Here is a 19,922-nt window from a genome sequence, read left to right as displayed (position 1 = left end):
TCCAATATAGAGAGATGATGAAATATGTACTCATCGACTTTTTTCGCGTTAATGAAATGCAAATGTGTTTTCTGCGTTGAATATGCACGTAATTGGTCTTTTTATTTATGGGTATGTTAAATTATGCGCTACATGCTTACGTTTATTTGTAAACTTTGCAGAATTCACTGTTTTCAAAGTTTTTATTCAGTTTTATTCAGTAGAAATAAATGTTTATACTATTTTCAATTTTAATTATATTCTATTTTTTTTTTTTTTTTTTTAATCACAGTCCTCCAATTCGACTTGGTGTATTTATAGTGTGTGGGTTCCGGGATGCATCCTGCCTCTTTAGGAGTCCATCACTTTTCTTACTATGTGCGCTGTTTCTAGGAGCACACACTTTTACATTAGTCCTGGAGCTACTTCAGCCTCTAGTTTTTCCAGATTCTTTTTCACGGATCTTGGAATCGTGCCTAGTGTTCCTATGATTATGGGTATAATCTCCACTGGCATATCCCATATCCTTCTTATTTCTATTTTAAGGTCTTGATAACTTATCGATTTTCTTCCTTTCTTTCTCTTCAACTCTGGTATTGTGACATCAATGAGTGATACTTTCTTCTTGATTTTGTCACTCAACGTCACATCTGGACTATTTGCACGTATCACCCTATCTGTTCTGATACCTTAGTCCCAGAGGATCTTTGCCTGATCGTTTTCTATCACTCTTCAGGTTACTGCAAGGTAGCTGGTGTTTCTTGCACAGGCTCCAGTGGAGGGCTTTTGCCACTGAATCGTGCCTCGTTTTGTACAGGTTCTGTGTAGGTGCTGGACATTCGCTTGCTATGCACTTCCTGCATATGGGTGAGATGTTATTTACATTTATAGTTCTTTGAACATATCTGGTTCTTAGGGCCTGATCTTGTGCCGCTGTTATCATTTTTCTGTTTCCTTCTTGTGCTTTCCCCTCTGTAGCCATTGCCATGTTTGATCGCTGGCCAGTTCTTTAGTCTGTCTCATGTATTGTCCGTGCATTGGCTTGCTGTGCTGTTCGTCTGTTCTGTTTGTCATTCTCCTGTCTCTGTATATTTCTGGGTCTTCGTCTACTTTTATCAGTCCGTTTTCCCATGCAGTCTTGAGCCACTCGTCTTCACTGGTTCTCAGATATGGTCTCAGTGCTCTGTTCTCGATGTTGACGCAGTTCTCTCTACTTAGTAGTCCACTCCCTCCTTCCGTTCATGTTATGTATAGTCTGTCCGTATTTGCTCTTGGGTGTAGTGTTTTGTGTATTGTCATATGTTTCCTAGTTTTCTGGTTTATGTTGTGGAGTTCTGCCTTCGTCCATTTTACTACTCCTGCGCTGTATCTGATTACTGGTACTGCCCATGTGTTTATGGCTTTTATCATATTTCCGGCGTTGAGTTTTGACTTGAGTATCGCCTTAAGTCTCTGTATGTATTCTTTCCTGATAGTGTCCTTCATCTGTTGGTGTTTTATATCCTTTCTTTACATTATTCCCAGGTATTTGTATCCTGTCTCATCTATGTGTTTGATGTTTTTCCCATCAGGTAGTTTTATCCCTTCAGTCATTGTTACTTTGCCCTTTTGCATGTTAACCAAGGCGCATTTTTCTATGCCAAACTCCATCTGGATGTCCCCAGATACAATCCCTACAGTCTGGATTAGGGTATCTATTTCCTTGATGCTCTTACCATACAACTTGATCATTGGGATCATTGCTACTACGAAGAGTAGTGGGGACAGTGAGTCGCCCTGGAAGATCCCTCTTCTGATGTTGACCTCTGCTAGTCTTACTAAAGAGCTTGTAAGTCTTATATTCCAGTTACGCATTGTATTTCTTAGGAAGCTGATGGTGTTTTCCTCTGCCCCATATATTTTCAGGCATTCTATTAGCTTTCTTATAGTCAATCCATGCCATGCTTAGGTTGGTTTTCCTTCTCTTATTGTTCTCCATCACCATTTTGTCTATCAGGAGCTGGTCTTTTGTGCCCCTACGCTTCCTTCCCCAGCCTTTCTGTTGGTGGGGATGGTGTTTGTATCCTCTAGGTAGTTGTATAGCCTTTCGCTGATGATACCTGTTAGCAATTTCCACTTCATTGGTAGGCAGGTGATAGGCTTGTAGTTACTGGCTATATTTCCCTTGCTCTTGTCTTTCAGTACAAAGGATGTTCTTTCTGTGGTCATCCATTTAGGTGCATAGTGGTTTGTGAAGCAATGCTGGAGTTGCTCTACTACTCATGGGTGTAGGGCCTTGAAGTTTTTGAGCCAGTATCCATGAATTTTTATTATTAAAAGACAAGCAGCAATCCTGTTTTTTTTTTTTTTTTTATTACTACCACCTTGTTTCAGTACTCCTCCCAATGAGTAATGTATCAAAGTTTATAACCATTGAAATTCTAACCGTACCTTTAATTCGAACGCACTTTCGATGATAAAATAACGAAAGAAGGTCACAACAGGCGCCAGAGAGCCAAAGCTTACCAGGAAGTTTGACTCAACTCGCTTGTAAATTCGACATCCAGAAACTTATCATTAAGTTGGGGTGAGTGCATAGAACAGATGCATGAATTTCACAGTAATTAAAGTAAGATTAAAATGTATTGGACGAATTGGAATAAGAATAACAGAGGATAATGAAGAGTTATAGAAAAGATCTCTTTAAAATTTTGTTTCGTTGTTTTGTAATCAGGATGGAATTCTTATTCAATAAATAGTATGAGAATGGACAGTTGTTCTAAAAGGAAGTATATTATAACACTTAGAGTATACATATATGAATTGTATTAGAAGATAATAAAAGGCTTAATTTTCTTGACTAGATTCTTTCATTCTTTCGAACCAAAGGCCAAATGCATTAAGTGAGAAAAGACAAATGTAAGGGATAATTGCAGATTTATTTAGATAAATTTGTATCGCGGCTGGATATGGCGGAGCTAACTTCCCAGCTGTTACGTGACCCAAGTGAATATTATGGCCGTCGATGTAGCAACCTTTTCGTTGTATTTAGTTCCCTTAAGGCTAAAGCACACACGCTTACACCCTAAGAAGTAATTGTTGCCTCTGGGTGTTCTTTTCTTTAGATTTCCCTTAAACATATAGAACACTTACACACGTCCACACACATACGTACTCATACTCAGACACACAGACACACACACCAGGATGAAATTGACGAATATGGAAAGCTTAGCATATTAATGTGAGGTACTGGTTATTCCAAATTAAAAATATTTATGTTATGATTATAATGTTCATGTCAATCTACAAATACATAACACTCACACACTCACACACACACACACACTCACACACACAAGCGCACACAAGGATGAACTTGCTTTACATGGAGGGCTTAGCACAATAATGTGAGGCAGACCTATTGGTTATTTCGAATTAAAAACATTTCCATTGGAATCCTAATGTCTACGAAAGTTTACTGAAAATTGTCACATGAAATTCCTTCATCTAGCAATGCACTTCCTGAAACTACTTCATCCTTGGTCAATACTTAGTAGTTATTCGACGTGGCAAATGTCAAAAGGATACTTTATCCTTGCAAGCAATATTCCCTGAACCCCGGTCATTTGTTGTTGGAGTCGACCCAAAGCTGTCGAGAGGCTGGAAATCTAATGGACTTTTATTTCATTGTTTTGTAACGTATGGGCTAAAATACTACTAATTATAAATAAACGAGGTCTTGGCGCATTCATAAACTGTATTTTTAATACTGGAACTTTTTCATCTCTACCGGAACTCTTAATAAGGGGAACATTTCATTCCTCAACCCTTGTCACCATAATCTGTGAGATAGAGCGCCCGAAAAACAAGGATCTTTTGTTTGACAATTCGTGAGAGTTCTCTCGAATTATGTCGTTCTGTTTGACCCTCAGGAAAATTAGGAGACCTTAACAGCTGCATTGTATTCGAAGCTTCCTTGTTTTGCAACTTCCGTGCATGTTATTCAGTGTTCGTTACTTAAGCAGCATAAATATTTTTCAAGCTTCGCAAATGTTCGTGGAGTTTTGTTGAAAAATGTTACCGAAACTTCATAAATGTCATGCAATTCCAGTGAATCTCTTAGGCTTTGTATTTCTTTGCTCAAGCTTTGTAAATGTTTTTCCAATCTTCGTAAATGATATTGAAACTTCGTAAACGTTGCTTAGACTTCATAAATGCTAATTAAGCTTCCTACCTGCCTATAGTAGTACCAATCTAAGGTGAGGGTTTGGGCGTGTCTAAAAGCGAAAACACGCGTTGCCATATCTTAAAGTTCTTGTAGGAAGCAGCACAAGTCAAAGCTCTGTATTTCTTACTAATCACCCAAGGGAAACATTACCCTTAGGTCTTAACCTCTGTCCTGTACAGATTATCCTCCTTTCAGAGTCTGGTGAAAGGGGAATGCCCACTCTAATGCTGGGGTCACACATTCACGTATCACGACGGCGTATGCCCACGTATGTGGATCTTGGGCATCATCGCGGTGAAATGACCTTGAACAGCTGGTAAACAGGACACGGGGCTACCGGACGTAAAGGCAGCGACGTAAATTATTGCGCCGCAAATGTATGCGCCAAAGAAAGCAAGGTCGGACGTCTACCTGGAACTTACGCCGATCAACTTCACGTCAAGACCACGCCCACCTTGTTGTGGGCTGTGCTGTTGCCAGGGGTATGAGCACATTACTACAATTTTTAATTTTTTTTTTATTTTTATTCTGTTTGAATCCGCGAAAGACATCTACAACACAGCTGAATATTACAGTTGAAAATTATATGCACACAAAATCGAGATTTATTATCATTGAGAGAGAGAGAGAGAGAGAGAGAGAGAGAGAGAGAGAGAGAGAGAGAGAGAGAGAGAGAGAGAGATACTTTCTAATTGTACAACAAAAACATTTCAGTAGACGCAATTAGAATAATGGTTGTAAATGAGCACATCACTGATTATATATTAACCCCATTTCTGAATGATATTTATAGCAATAACCAAGTAACCAGTCGACAAGGAATACAATACGTAGTTTTAGGAATTATGATTTATGAACGCTTTTGGAGCTCTTATATAAGATTAGCACTAGAATTGTCTTGCTTCGATTTTACCATTCAGACATACACTTAGACTTATAAAAACTGTTGACTATGGACGATTTATATTTAAGCGATATAGAATAACATCTAATAACTTATCAAACATTCTTAAAAATAAATAGGAATTCTATACCTATTCAAGATAATATTTTTTTAGATGTATATAGGAATTCCTCTTAGATATTTACATTATTTGTTACACCATTATTGTAAGACTGCTATTCAGAAGAAATAAATATCTTCGACACTTCCATAATCTGAGAATACCGTGTTACCGGGAAAGTGTTCGTGTGTGTGCCTTTGTTGGGTTGTGTGAAAGTTTATTCTAGCAGATTGAACTATACGTTTGCTGTCTACAAGTGAAGTCTTTTGTTTATTTTTGGCCTAAGCAGTAAGGTTATTTCAAAAAGGACTACTAGACATCCTAACAATTGTCTTCGTCAGAAATTTCCCCAGATATATATTCGTTATCCATTTCCCACTCGCCTTTTATTGAAACCTTGTCTCCATATTCTGAATCGTGATCAGCCACCTGAGACACCCAGAGAAAACAGCCCCTGGTTATGAAGCCATTAGTCCTGCTCCCACACAAATGGTTCGCACTGCATGGGTCCATATAAGTACTCGTCCAACCCGGGATTATTAATGGCCTAAAGGGAAACCTTACCAATAACACCAGGCCCGAACTCCTCTACTGTTCCTGCGTTGCTAATCATAAATTAATTTCTTACTGGAGCAGGTGTGACATACGACGTATAGGCGGTAGATGCCGGAATCCTGTTGACGAAAATGACCCGGTTGTTGATTTCTGGTTGAGATTTGTGTACCGGAACGCTGGAATACTACCTTGGGAATAGAGCCTGGGATTACCCTGTATCCCTCTGACAGATTCCAATTCATTGTTTGATTGATGTTAGCGGTCAAAAGTCAGGAGAAAGTGGAAATCGTATTAGGAGCCAGTGCTAAAGGATTATTCCAAAATCCGCCATTGTCAATGAAAGAAATAACTGAGACCGTCAGGTCTTGGGATAATCCTGTGGCCATATTTTCAAGTTGATTTTCCAACAGATGATACGAGGGCGCCGACCTGACCTTTATACCACGCTACAGCGTTGCCATGTCGTACAGGGTTGTAAATGTGTGAATCGGTTTCGCCGTAGGCTGCAGCGCAATTAGGAGGCCCACGTGCTTCGCGGCGGAAAGAAAACAACGACGGCGAACAATGCAGGTGACCCTAGCGCGTACCCCGCAGCAGTCACCGTGGGTCCCACGTGCCCTGCAATGCCTGGAGCTAGGGGGGGGGGGGGGGGGGGGGGGGGGGGGGGGGGTGGGGGGGGGGGGACGTCAGGAGACATTTGGCGTGACACCCACGACTTGTTTTGAACATTTCAAAACTGGAGTGGGCTACGGCGCCCTAGTGGGCGGAGCTTAGCACCGGACGACACGTCGCCATACGTTTACGATTTTACGTGTGTTTTACGTTACATTTACGGTTTACTGACGTGAGCTGTTGCCAACTACCAATTTCCGCTCATGCGTGGCCGTGCGTGCGTTGATACTGAATGTGTGACCTTAGCTTAATTATGCTGGGGTCACACATTCACGTATCACGACGGCGTATGCCCACGTATGTGGATCTTGGGCATCATCGCGGTGAAATGACCTTGAACAGCTGGTAAACAGGACACGGGCTACCGGACGTAAAGCCAGCGACGTAAATTGCGCCGCAAATGTATCGCAAAGAAAGCAAGGTCGGACGTCTACCTGGAACTTACGCCGATCAACTTCACGTCAAGACCACGCCCACCGTTGTGGGGCTGTGCTGTTGCCAGGGGTATGAGCACCATTACTACAATTTTATTTTTTTAATTTTTTTTTTATTTTTATTCTGTTTGAATCCGCGAAAGACATCTACAACACAGCTGAATATTACAGTTGAAAATTATATGCACACAAAATCGAGATTTATTATCATTGAGAGAGAGAGAGAGAGAGAGAGAGAGAGAGAGAGAGAGAGAGAGAGAGAGATACTTTCTAATTGTACAACAAAAACATTTCAGTAGACGCAATTAGAATAATGGTTGTAAATGAGCACGTCACTGATTATATTAACCCCATTTCTGAATGATATTTATAGCAATAACCAAGTAACCAGTCGACAAGGAATACAATACGTAGTTTTAGGAATTATGATTTATGAACGCTTTTGGAGCTCTTATATAAGATTAGCACTAGAATTGTCTTGCTTCGATTACCATTCAGACATACACTTAGACTTATACTGTTGACTATGGACGATTTATATTTAAGCGATATAGAATAACATCTAATAACTTATCAAACATTCTTAAAAATAATAGGAATTCTACCTATTCAAGACAATATTTTTTTTAGATGTATATGGAATTCCTCTTAGATATTTACATTATTTGTTACACCATTATTGTAAGACTGCTATTCAGAAGAAATAAATATCTTCGACACTTCCATAATCTGAGAATACCGTGTTACCGGGAAAGTGTTCGTGTGTGTGTGTGTGTGTGTGAAAGTTATTCTAGCAGATTATACTATACGTTTGCTGTCTACAAGTGAAGTCTTTTGTTATTTTTGGCCTAAGCAGTAAAGGTTATTTCAAAAAGGACTACTAGACATCCTAACAATTGTCTTCGTCAGAAATTTCCCCAGTATTTTTATATTCGTTATCCATTTCCCACTCGCCTTTTATTGAAACCTTGTCTCCATATTCTGAATCGTGATCAGCCACCTGAGACACAGAGAAACAGCCCCTGGGTTATGAAGCCATTAGTCCTGCTCCCACACAAATGGTTCGCACTGCATGGGTCCATATAAGTACTCGTCCAACCGGGATTATTAATGGCCTAAAGGAAACCTTACCAATAACACCAGGCCCGAACTCCTCTACTGTTCCTGCGTTGCTAATCATAATTAATTTCTTACTGGAGCAGGTGTGACATACGACGTATAGGCGGTAGATGCCGGAATCCTGTTGACGAAAATGACCCGGTTGTTGATTTCTGGTTGAGATTTGTGTACCGGCAACGCTGGAATACTACCTTGGGAATAGAGCCTGGGATTACCCTGTATTCCCTCTGACAGATTCAATTCATTGTTTGATTGATGTTAGCGGTCAAAAGTCAGGAGAAAGTGGAAATCGTATTAGGAGCCAGTGCTAAAGGATTATTCCAAAATCCGCCATTGTCAATGAAAGAAATAACTGAGACGTCAGGTCTTGGGATAACTCCATCCGTGGCCAATATTTCAAGTTGATTTCCAACAGATGATACGAGGGCCGGCGCCGACCTGACCTTTTATACCACGCTACAGCGTTGCCATGTCGTACAGGGTTGTAAATGTGTGAATCGGTTTTTTCGCCGTAGGCTGCAGCAATTAGGAGGCCCACGTGCTTCGCGGCGGAAAGAAAACAACGACGGCGAACAATGCAGGTGACCCTAGCGCGTACCCCGCAGCAGTCACCGTGGGTCCCACGTGCAATGCCTGGAGCTACGTCAGGAGACATTTGCGTGACCACCCACGACTTGTTTTGAACATTTCAAAACTGGAGTGGGCTACGGCGCCCTAGTGGGCGGAGCTTAGCACCCGGACGACACGTCGCCGTACGTTTACGATTTTACGTGTGTTTTACGTTACATTTACGGTTTACTGACGTGAGCTGTTGCCAACTACCAATTTCCGCTCATGCGTGGCCGTGCGTGCGTTGATACGTGAATGTGTGACCTTAGCATTATGCTGGGGTCACACATTCACGTATCACGACGGCGTAGGCCCTACCCCGTATGTGGATCTTGGGCATCATCGCGGTGAAATGACCTTGAACAGCTGGTAAACAGGACACGGCTACCGGACGTAAAGCCAGCGACGTAAATTGCGCCGCAAATGTACGCGCAAAGAAAGCAAGGTCGGACGTCTACCTGGAACTTACGCCGATCAACTTCACGTCAAGACCACGCCCACCGTTGTGGGGCTGTGCTGTTGCCAGGGGTATGAGCACATTACTACAGTTTTTAATTTTTTTTTTATTTTTATTCTGTTTGAATCCGCGAAAGACATCTACAACACAGCTGAATATTACAGTTGAAAATTATATGCACACAAAATCGAGATTTATTATCATTGAGAGAGAGAGAGAGAGAGAGAGAGAGAGAGAGAGAGAGAGAGAGCAGAGAGAGATACTTTCTAATTGTACAACAAAAAACATTTCAGTAGACGCAATTAGAATAATGGTTGTAAATGAGCACATCACTGATTATATATTAACCCCATTTCTGAATGATATTTATAGCAATAACCAAGTAACCAGTCGACAAGGAATACAATACGTAGTTTTAGGAATTATGATTTATGAACGCTTTGGGAGCTCTTATATAAGATTAGCACTAGAATTGTCTTGCTTCGATTTTACCATTCAGACATACACTAGACTTATAAAAAAACTGTTGACTATGGACGATTTATATTTAAGCGATATAGAATAACATCTAATAACTTATCAAACATTCTTAAAAATAAATAGGAATTCTACCTATTCAAGACAATATTTTTTTAGATGTATATAGGAATTCCTCTTAGATATTTACATTATTTTGTTACACCATTATTGTAAGACTGCTATTCAGAAGAAATAAATATCTTCGACACTTCCATAATCTGAGAATACCGTGTTACCGGGAAAGTGTTCGTGTGTGTGTGTGTGTGTGAAAGTTATTCTAGCAGATTATACTATACGTTTGCTGTCTACAAGTGAAGTCTTTTGTTATTTTTGGCCTAAGCAGTAAAGGTTATTTCAAAAAGGACTACTAGACATCCTAACAATTGTCTTCGTCAGAAATTTCCCCAGTATTTTTATATTCGTTATCCATTTCCCACTCGCCTTTTATTGAAACCTTGTCTCCATATTCTGAATCGTGATCAGCCACCTGAGACACAGAGAAACAGCCCTGGGTTATGAAGCCATTAGTCCTGCTCCCACACAAATGGTTCGCACTGCATGGGTCCATATAAGTACTCGTCCAACCCGGGATTATTAATGGCCTAAAGGAAACCTTACCAATAACACCAGGCCCGAACTCCTCTACTGTTCCTGCGTTGCTAATCATAATTAATTTCTTACTGGAGCAGGTGTGACATACGACAGTATAGGCGGTAGATGCCGGAATCCTGTTGACGAAAATAGGACCCGGTTGTTGATTTCTGGTTGAGATTTGTGTACCGGAACGCTGGAATACTACCTTGGGAATAGAGCCTGGGATTACCCTGTATCCCTCTGACAGATTCCAATTCATTGTTTGATTGATGATAGCGGTCAAAAGTCAGGAGAAAGTGGAAATCGTATTAGGAGCCAGTGCTAAAGGATTATTCCAAAATCCGCCATTGTCAATGAAAGAAATAACTGAGACCGTCAGGTCTTGGGATAATCCTGTGGCCATATTTTCAAGTTGATTTTCCAACAGATGATACGAGGGCGCCGACCTGACCTTTTATACCACGCTACAGCGTTGCCATGTCGTACAGGGTTGTAAATGTGTGAATCGGTTTTCGCCGTAGGCTGCAGCGCAATTAGGAGGGCCCACGTGCTTCGCGGCGGAAAGAAAACAACGACGGCGAACAATGCAGGTGACCCTAGCGCGTACCCCGCAGCAGCACCGTGGGTCCCACGTGCAATGCCTGGAGCTACGTCAGGAGACATTTGGCGTGACCACCCACGACTTGTTTTGAACATTTCAAAACTGGAGTGTGGGCTACGGCGCCCTAGTGGGCGGAGCTTAGCACCCGGACGACACGTCGCCATACGTTTACGATTTTACGTGTGTTTTACGTTACATTTACGGTTTACTGACGTGAGCTGTTGCCAACTACCAATTTCCGCTCATGCGTGGCCGTGCGTGCGTTGATACGTGAAGTGTGACCTTAGCTTAATTGTCTTAGAAAGGTTCGCTGGTATAAATTTATTTTTCCTTTATTCAGATAGTGTGTATTGGCATTAAAAACTTCATATATGAAAAACAGTTCTTTTTATTCTTCAATTAAACTTATTAACAACCTACATGAGAGAAAACTAAAGGGAAATCATGGATATGATAAATTTCGTACAATAATTATTTCTTTATTTTAGAAACATTCGAGTAATAAATACCGTATATCTAATAAATAAGAATAGTAATGATACACTATTTAACCTCGTGATGCATGCATTGACAATGGTTTTCAAAGAGAACAGTACAGAACAGCGTAAAAAGACGAGAGAGAGAGAGAGAGAGAGAGAGAGAGAGAGAGAGAGAGAGAGAGAGAGAGAGAGAGAGAGGGATGCTTTAAGAGGACTCCTCATCAGAAGATTCCTCATCAGAAGAGTCAAGACTTACAATAAATGAATCAATATATTTATCAATCAAGATATCTTTTGCTGCATCTTCCACTTGCAATTGCTCGGCATGTCTTACGGCCTTTTCCCAATTTTCAGGTGTCACAGTATCCAGAGCTTCTTTAGTAAGTTCCTATAGATTTGCCATATTAAAATCGTTTAGTTTCGCTATGAAACTTTTCACTTGGCCCCAAATTTCTCAATTTATAGAAAAGTTCAGATAACAGACATCTTTTAAGCATTTAATCACACACAAATACACACGTGTTTGAGCGCCAACTATATTTACATCCGCTAATCCTTTCCTTCACCATAAAGGACCCCAGCTTATAAGATTTGACCATTCTTAAGAGATTAACGAAGGGTATATTGTTCTTGACTGACAGATACAGATTTCGATACTTGACCTGAGAATCGAGATTGTAGATGTGGCAACATGTCTGCCAGGTTTCTCAAATATGATATTGAAAAACTTAAGAATGTTGATCATTAACAACTGTATACGTAAAAAACATGTTTAGCAAATATTTCAGAGTAATTCCCTTCAGTTTTGGCATATAACATCGACCTATATTCCATAAAATTTTCCTTAGAATGGAAGTTTGGCAACGCACGTAAATGACTGTCGACCCAACAAAACCCTCACCATAGATTGGTACTACTATAGAGCCGTGGTTCCCAACGGGGGGCGTACCGAGGGTTAATTTGATTTTTATGGGAGGTGGGCGGGGAATTCGAAAATGGAGTTGTTATCGGATAATTTTTTTCTAGCAAGTCTGCGTTGATATGACTGTGGGCGAGTTAATACTTACGGTTTATATACATTATGGATACTTAAAAAAAAAAAAAACTGCTATGTTCTTTGGAAGTTTATTTAAACCAATTTAATAACGGCCTTTTAGGCTTCCTCCACGCGAATGGGAGTTCATTTTTTGAATAATGAGCATTAATTATCACCACAGAGGGCATCAGGATTTTAGAGGTTATTAGGCGGACCATGGCCAAATAAATTAAAAGGTTGGGAAACACAGGTCTAGGCTGAGGTCATTTTAATCAAGCAAATCATCAGAGCGCATCCAGTAACAGTAACTGCGTAGAAATATGTTTTGCCTCTCAGCGAGAGCGATTCGGCATCTAGGTAAAAACTGGTTTCCAAGGAGAGAGACAAATAACCCTCTAATTGCTTGAGACAACGGATGATTGCAGTCATATCTAAAGAACAGATGAGACATCAGATAGAAATTGAAGGATTAATTGTACCTGTCGTATTTCGCCACTTTTCCAGCGAACAGTAACCATCCTAGGTAGACGCACGAATTAAATTTCTCTTGTTTTCGCTTACTTGGGGAGTAAGCCTACAAATTACTTTGTTGCTGTTGTTCTTCTTCTTGTTGATGGGGTGATAGAAAGATTTTGTGTGTGTGTGTGTGGGTGTGTCCTATCACATCACCGTGATTCATATGTATGTATTATGCTACAAATATTTTCGTATATGTTAACCGCAGGGGACTTTTTTAGTTGGTAAGAAATTCGTCGGCTCGTGGGCGAGATAGTCTTGTGGGTCAAGAGATTCACTCATACGACTTGAATTCTTAGTTCCGTGATTCGCACCCAGGAGCCGACGAATTTCTTATCAACTAAAATAATTCCCTTTCAGTTAACTTGTATGATGATATATTAATTCCAAGACAGAGCGAATTAGATATTTGAAAGAAATTTGTAGCTTAATGATATATATATATATATATATATATATATATATATATATCTATCTATATATATTATATAATATATATATATATAATATATATATTTATAATATATAAACTTATATAGTTCTTATCGATATATTATGTGTATTTTTTTAATGGTTTGGAAAGATAGATTTAAATTGAGGCCGTGGCTTAGTGTCTGTTCTTAGTACCCGGTTACAGTTCCGGAATATGCCATCCGGGCACTCCTTTTCTTCACTCCGACATTATCGCTTTTCTTAACGAATACAAACTACTATGAGATTCAGGGTCTCTGTAACACGGTTTTTGGACTTTGCTCCTTGTCAAAGCATCGGATGTAGCTGAAAGTTGGCATATGTATATTTCACAACCACACACAAATTTTGATAGCATTATCAATACCTAAACCCGATAGTTTTAATTTTTATAGAGTAAAAATGATCTAGCCGACGCCATGGCCAATGATTACGAGCCAAGAGTCGAAAAACATTCATAACGTAAGCAAGGTAAACAAACACCTTTTGACTAAATGTTGCCCCGCCCATCCACCAGACAGAAAATTCCATCGGCTCTGAAACCCAAAGACTTTATGAATGGCGAACGATACATAGATGTGTGTGGGGTATCAGTGCTAGCGTAGTAATACTACTGTAGCAGTAGTGCCGCAACAATATAGCTCAGCACTTCTTACAACTACTCGAGAAATTAGTTTTTATAGCCAGAAGTTAAATTTTCTAATCCAACAATGCCCATGGTAGCCTTAAGTGTTATCCTGAATTATAACGAGGCGAAAGTGGGTGGAGCCTCATGAAGTCACCATTCTGACGATAATTATTGGTGAAGGTTTAAAGCCAATATACGGTACCGGCTATTTTTTTTTTTTCAGTAAATAGGTAGATAGCCAAAAAATAAAAATTGCTTGACATTGGATATAGCAGTTATCAAATCAAGCTTGACTACTATGTTTTTTTGATAAATTTAGCAACCTATTCCCCTACATCTTGTCCAATCTTATTGTGACCTATAAAGTAGACTGTAATTTCTTTGGAAACTTATTTTGGGAGTTAGACTAATAATCGAAGTGTTTTTGTATTTATTAAACATATTTTGTTGGTTTGTTCATTATGACAATTATCAGTGGAGAGGTTCCAGAGTTCATAAAGGTGTACTCTGCTTTGCCTGTATTTAAATTTGTATGTCATTGTTGCCATAGGTTTAGCTTCGTTACGTTATAGCCAATCATCCATCGAGAAAGAGGGAAGAAATGCTGTCATAAGTTACGTAACGAGTGCGTTCGAAACCTTTTCTCTGAGTAAGTTGGCTCGTCTTCAAAAAAGGTTCAACTTTTACATTATTAAGGTAACACCAAATTTATTCAACCTACGTTAGTGCAGATACACTCAAAATTTATGTGTTGATTATAATATATCATTCTGAATAAGCGTTAAATATTTTATGAAATGCATAGATAAAAAGTTATTCGAAAAAAACCGTGTTACAGAGGCCCTGAATCTCATAGAATATTCTAGCCTTGAATAAATCCATTTTAGGAACTCGTGGCAGGGAGAAACCTGGAGACCGCGAGTAAGGTCGACCTTACCGACCAAATCTGCAGGAATCCCACCTTTATGACTCAGAAACCGACCTCTCTGTGTTCTTGAGATCAACCCCTCGCTTCGGAATCTTATGATATTAGGTAATCGTACGTGCGTTTCAAGAGTTGACCTCAGGTCACCTCCAAACTGTTCTTCTTTACTGCGTGGATGACACACTGACGCCTTTTCCAGCCGTCTGTCATCAGATTCTGTGCGCTTGAGAATGCAAAGGGACCGTGGAGAATTGGCGGTCAGTATGTGCCTGTATTTATCACGAAAAATCGCTACACATTTCATGATGATAACATTCACGCATTGGTGGGAATCCTTATTTTCGTACCATCATCCGGGTTAGAATTATTCTTAACGAGGGTTGTTGACAACTGTGTAAGATCAGTTTCGATACGACAACTTGGTGTCTAAAGTCCATGTAAAAAGGTCTTTGCAAAACAAACTTTTCGATTAATAAGTCTGAATTAAATTGTTCATTTACTACTCATTATTTCTAAGTAACCTTCGGACTGAGACGGGTTCATCCCATAGGGAGTAAGTGACAACGGTGCACCTCACTCGGTGCACTGTAGGCATTACCCACTGGTTCCATGCAACCTAATAACACCATACAAACAAACAAAACAAACGAACAAACTTCGGCCCGTAGTTGCAGCCTCTTTCATTCCTTTTAATTTTACTGTACCTCTGTGCAAATCCTCATTCATCAACCTTACTTTCCACCTCCTAAGAAATGTTTCAGCGCTTTTTCCAGTGCTGAATAACCTCATAGGAGGCAACGCTTGGCATTTGGCTTAAACATTATATTCAAACTCCAATTATCAGAGTTCATGTTTCTAACTGGACACTTTATGACTGTGTGAAATTACTTTCCGTGTATCATTTCATCTTAATGTTTTAAAAATATAGATAGTATTTACATTTATAAATTTTATTCTCTCATTATATTTGCATTTATTTGACTAAAATTCATATCAAGTTGCTTTATTCATGTTGTGGAGATTAATTTATTTTATAAAACTAATCCAATATTAGTCCTTAAGCTGTTTAGAATTTACCGTTTATTTATGACCATAAACTTTATTTTATTTCATTCAAACTGGAATTGATCAAGTATCCATCTGTATGGACAACCTTATCATAAATGAAATTAATCCAACAATGAATTCTTTTATTTTAGGAATTTTAAGGAAAAAGTCGAGATTTGTTGTACAGTATATGACCATGAAGGTCTGGAAACTAATACTTGACATATCTGTATGCTCATACTTGAGTAAGGACTAGGGTAGGTAGTTCGCTTTGAATGAGAGTTTAGCTAGTCCGCTAGTATAGCAGTAGTTTCGTGGTCCGCCAATCATATGTCGTGGGTTCTCGTCTCCCTCAGGGTGATGAAAAATCACTGGCTCTGTATCAGTTACTCGTGCGGTGTTGAGTCTGCGGTGAGATGTTGAACCAACATTCTTTAGGAGCCTGAATTTCAAGTCAGAGGCCCCTCTGGTGTGCATCTTTCAATGTGAATAGGTTTTCATCTACAGAAATAATAATAATAAATAATAATAATAATAATAATAATAATAATAATAATAATAATCACACAACTTGCCCTAGTCTCTTCTGGAGTTTAACCTTCATAGAACTTCCCAGAGAACTTCCATAAAATTTTCTGAGCTCAGGAATGAACAGCCTTAGTTAGCCAAGAACAACGAAAAACTTCAAAGGCTCCGCTCAGTCCAACGACTGCCAAAGAGAATGGAGGATACCTTCTTCGCCTGTGGTGCGTCCTTGAATATTTGCCTGGGGTTGCGGGAAACAGGAAAATGAACGAGACAGAGAACAATTAACGCTTTTTGCAATCATCCTGAATGCTCTTAGTGACAGCTGTTTCGTGAGTTTGTGAGGAATTACCTAAAAGAATGGGTATATAATCATCTTTGCTGGGCGTTTGAAAATCCTCTCTCTCTCTCTCTCATCTCTCTCTATCTCTCTCTCTCTCTCTCTCTTTTCTTTTTGGCATATATCGAGACCAAAGACGGACGTAAAATAATTTCAGTGAATCAATCATGTAAGTAATACATACTAGTTGCAACTTGCATTCTCTCTCTCTCTCTCTCTCTCTCTCTCTCTCTCTCTCTCTCTCTCGCTCTCAGCGCCTTTAACCTTCTCTGAACTGCGTTACAAGCTATAAGAGTTATTTGTTCACTCAGATCATGTAGGATTGTCATTAAAATTTCGATTTTTGCTGTATTGATGACACTAGTTAATGATATATATATAGATATATATATATATATATATATATATATATATAGATATATATATATATATATATATATATATATATATATACAGTGGTACCTTGAGATACGAGCGTCCTGTGATACGAGTGCTTTAGGCCCGAGGTGGAATTCGTCCAAATTTTGCTTGAGACCCGAGAATTCGGTCCAAATTTTGCCTGATACCCACTGTGTCCCGAGATCCGAGTTGGTTCGGGGACGCCACCGCTAGTTGGCGTTCGCGGGCAGCATCAGCTGGGAACATCCCACGAGCTCACTCGCACGTGTGGCGACAGATTTAAGTTGTGTTTGTGAGCTGTACTCGTGTTTTCGCTGTTTTTTCACGAATTAGTGAACTTTTGTTTTTTTACCTACCATCATGGGGCCAAAGAAAGTATGTGCAAAGGAGAGTGGCGAAAAGAAGAAGAGAATGCTGCCGATAGAGGTAAAGCGAGAAATAATAGAAAAACATGAGCGTGGTGTACGAGTGATGGAACTGGCCCGGGTGTATGACGTAGCATATCGACCATTTGTACCATCCTAAAGCAAAAGGATGCATCAAAAGTGCAAAACAGCTAAAGGAACTACAATTCTGTCGCAATTAAGGACAAATGTCCATGAAGAAATGGAGAAGCTGCTCTTGGTTATGGTTGAAGAGAAGGAACTAGCGGAGATACAGTGACGGAGAGTATAATTTGCGAAAAGGCTCGCATTATTACGCAGATTTGAAGAAGGAAGAGCATCAACTTCAGAAGGGGGAGCAGAAGACACGTTTAAGGCAAGTCGTTGGTGGTCCTTCAGTGAAGGAATATCTTCAATAGAATAGCCTCCCACTGAAAGCCTTATTAATTTTGGATAATGCTCCGGCCCACCCACTGGTCTTCAAGATGACATTCTCGAGGAGTTCAGTTTGTGAAAGTCCTCTACCTCCCACCCAACACGACTTCCATCCTGCAACCAATGGATCAGCAGGTCATTGCCAAATTTTAAAAAGCTTTTCACAAAGCACTTGTTCCGCCGATGCTTTGAGGTGACAGAGAACACCAAGCTTACCCTTCGAGAGTTTTGGAAAGAGTATTACAATATCGTCTTATGTTTACGTATCATTGACTCGCATGGCAAGAGGTAACGAGACGAACCTTGAACTCGGCGTGGAAAAAAAAGCTATGGCCTGATGCTGTTTCAGAGGAACGGAACTTCGAAGGGTGTTTTCGTACCCCAAGCAACGGTGGAGGAGATTGTGTCCCTCGGAAAGTCGATGGGTCTGGTAGAGTAGAATGAGGGCGACCCCCCGTCAACGAAAAACTTCGTCGAGGAACATGAGGAGGAACTCTCAATTGAGGAGTTGAAGGAGCTGCAGGTGATGCAACATACGAAGGCCCGGCAAGAGATTAGCAGCTGTAGCGAGGGGGAGGAAGAGCCGGAGGAAGTGATTCCTACAAGTCAAATTAAAGACATGTTAGCAATGTGGGAAACACTTTCAAGTTTCATTGAACAGAAACATCCAGAAAAAGTTTTGACTAGTCGTGCTTCAGCGTAATTTAATGACACTTGTTTGACTCATTTCCGGAACATTCTAAAAGGGAGGCAGAAGCAAAGCTCTTTGGATAAATTTTTGTTAAAGAGAAGCGCAAATGAAAGTGCCGAAAGTGATTCTAAAAGGCAGAAAACAAGTGCTGATTAAACTTACGTATCGCTTAGGTTAAGTTTTAAGTTTAAAGTGCATTAGTATTTTTTCAAATTTAAGTTAAGGAAAGTGCAAATTTTTATTAAAGTTAAGGAAATGCAGTTTTAGTTTACATTTTAATGTTATCATTTTGTGTTCGAAAAAATGCTGTTTACGTAACGGGACTAGCCCCTCCCTGCTCCCTCCTCCTCCTCCTCCTCCGCCACTCGAACTCCGTTAGCCAGCCGCACTCGCCTGTCAGCAAGGTAAGATTATGTGTTCTTAACTTTTTGTTGTGTTACGTAACTTTGTTATTCGTTGCTAAATTTTAGTTTTAGTTTACATTTTAATGCTTCATTTTTCATTTTCTGTTAGGAAAAATTCCTGTTTACGTCAACGGACTTAATGTAGCCGTCCCACCCCTCCCCCTCCGTCACTCGCCTCCCTTAGCCGCCCGCACGCGACTGTCACCAAGGTTAGATTAAATTAACTTTTTCTTTTCTTTATTTTACTTTAATTCTATTCATTACTAAAATATATTACTGTATAATTTTTTTGTACTATATTTCTACATTTATATGTGTGTTTTCTTCATTATTTACGATGGATTTGGCGGGTATATTTCATAGGTCTGGAACGGATTAAAAACATTCTTTCAGTTAATTTAAATGGGAAAAATTGATTTGAGATACGAGTTTTTCGAGTTCCGAGCCCGGTTCCGGAACGAATTAATCTCGTATCTCAAGGTACCACTGTATATGTAAGTGTTTACATAATTAAAAATATGGAATGTAGTCCATAGATAATAAAAGTCTAAAACTAAAGAGGTTCAACCAGATTGCTTGCAGGAATGTGACAGACTAGAGACGCTAAAGATGACGTATACAATAAGTATGTAGGCTAAGATAACATGCCGTCACCTGTAGTCATTCAATTGTTTATAAACATTAGTCCAAGCTCCCTGCTTGAGACAACTACCCCGACCATATTATTCAAACGGCCTACGTGATCTGTAGCGTGTCTCATTCGATTGTGTGTTCGTATGAAAACTATGATATCTGATAGTATGTTCATATGTTCGAACTACTGTCTGTTCCTTCATAACTTGTAACAGAGAGGTAAGGTAGACAGGCAGAACAGAGTTAGCTATCGTCAT

Source organism: Macrobrachium nipponense, chromosome 38, assembly GCF_015104395.2.
Source record: "Macrobrachium nipponense isolate FS-2020 chromosome 38, ASM1510439v2, whole genome shotgun sequence".
Taxonomy (NCBI): domain Eukaryota; kingdom Metazoa; phylum Arthropoda; class Malacostraca; order Decapoda; family Palaemonidae; genus Macrobrachium; species Macrobrachium nipponense.
Note: the sequence above shows the minus strand (reverse complement) of the source record.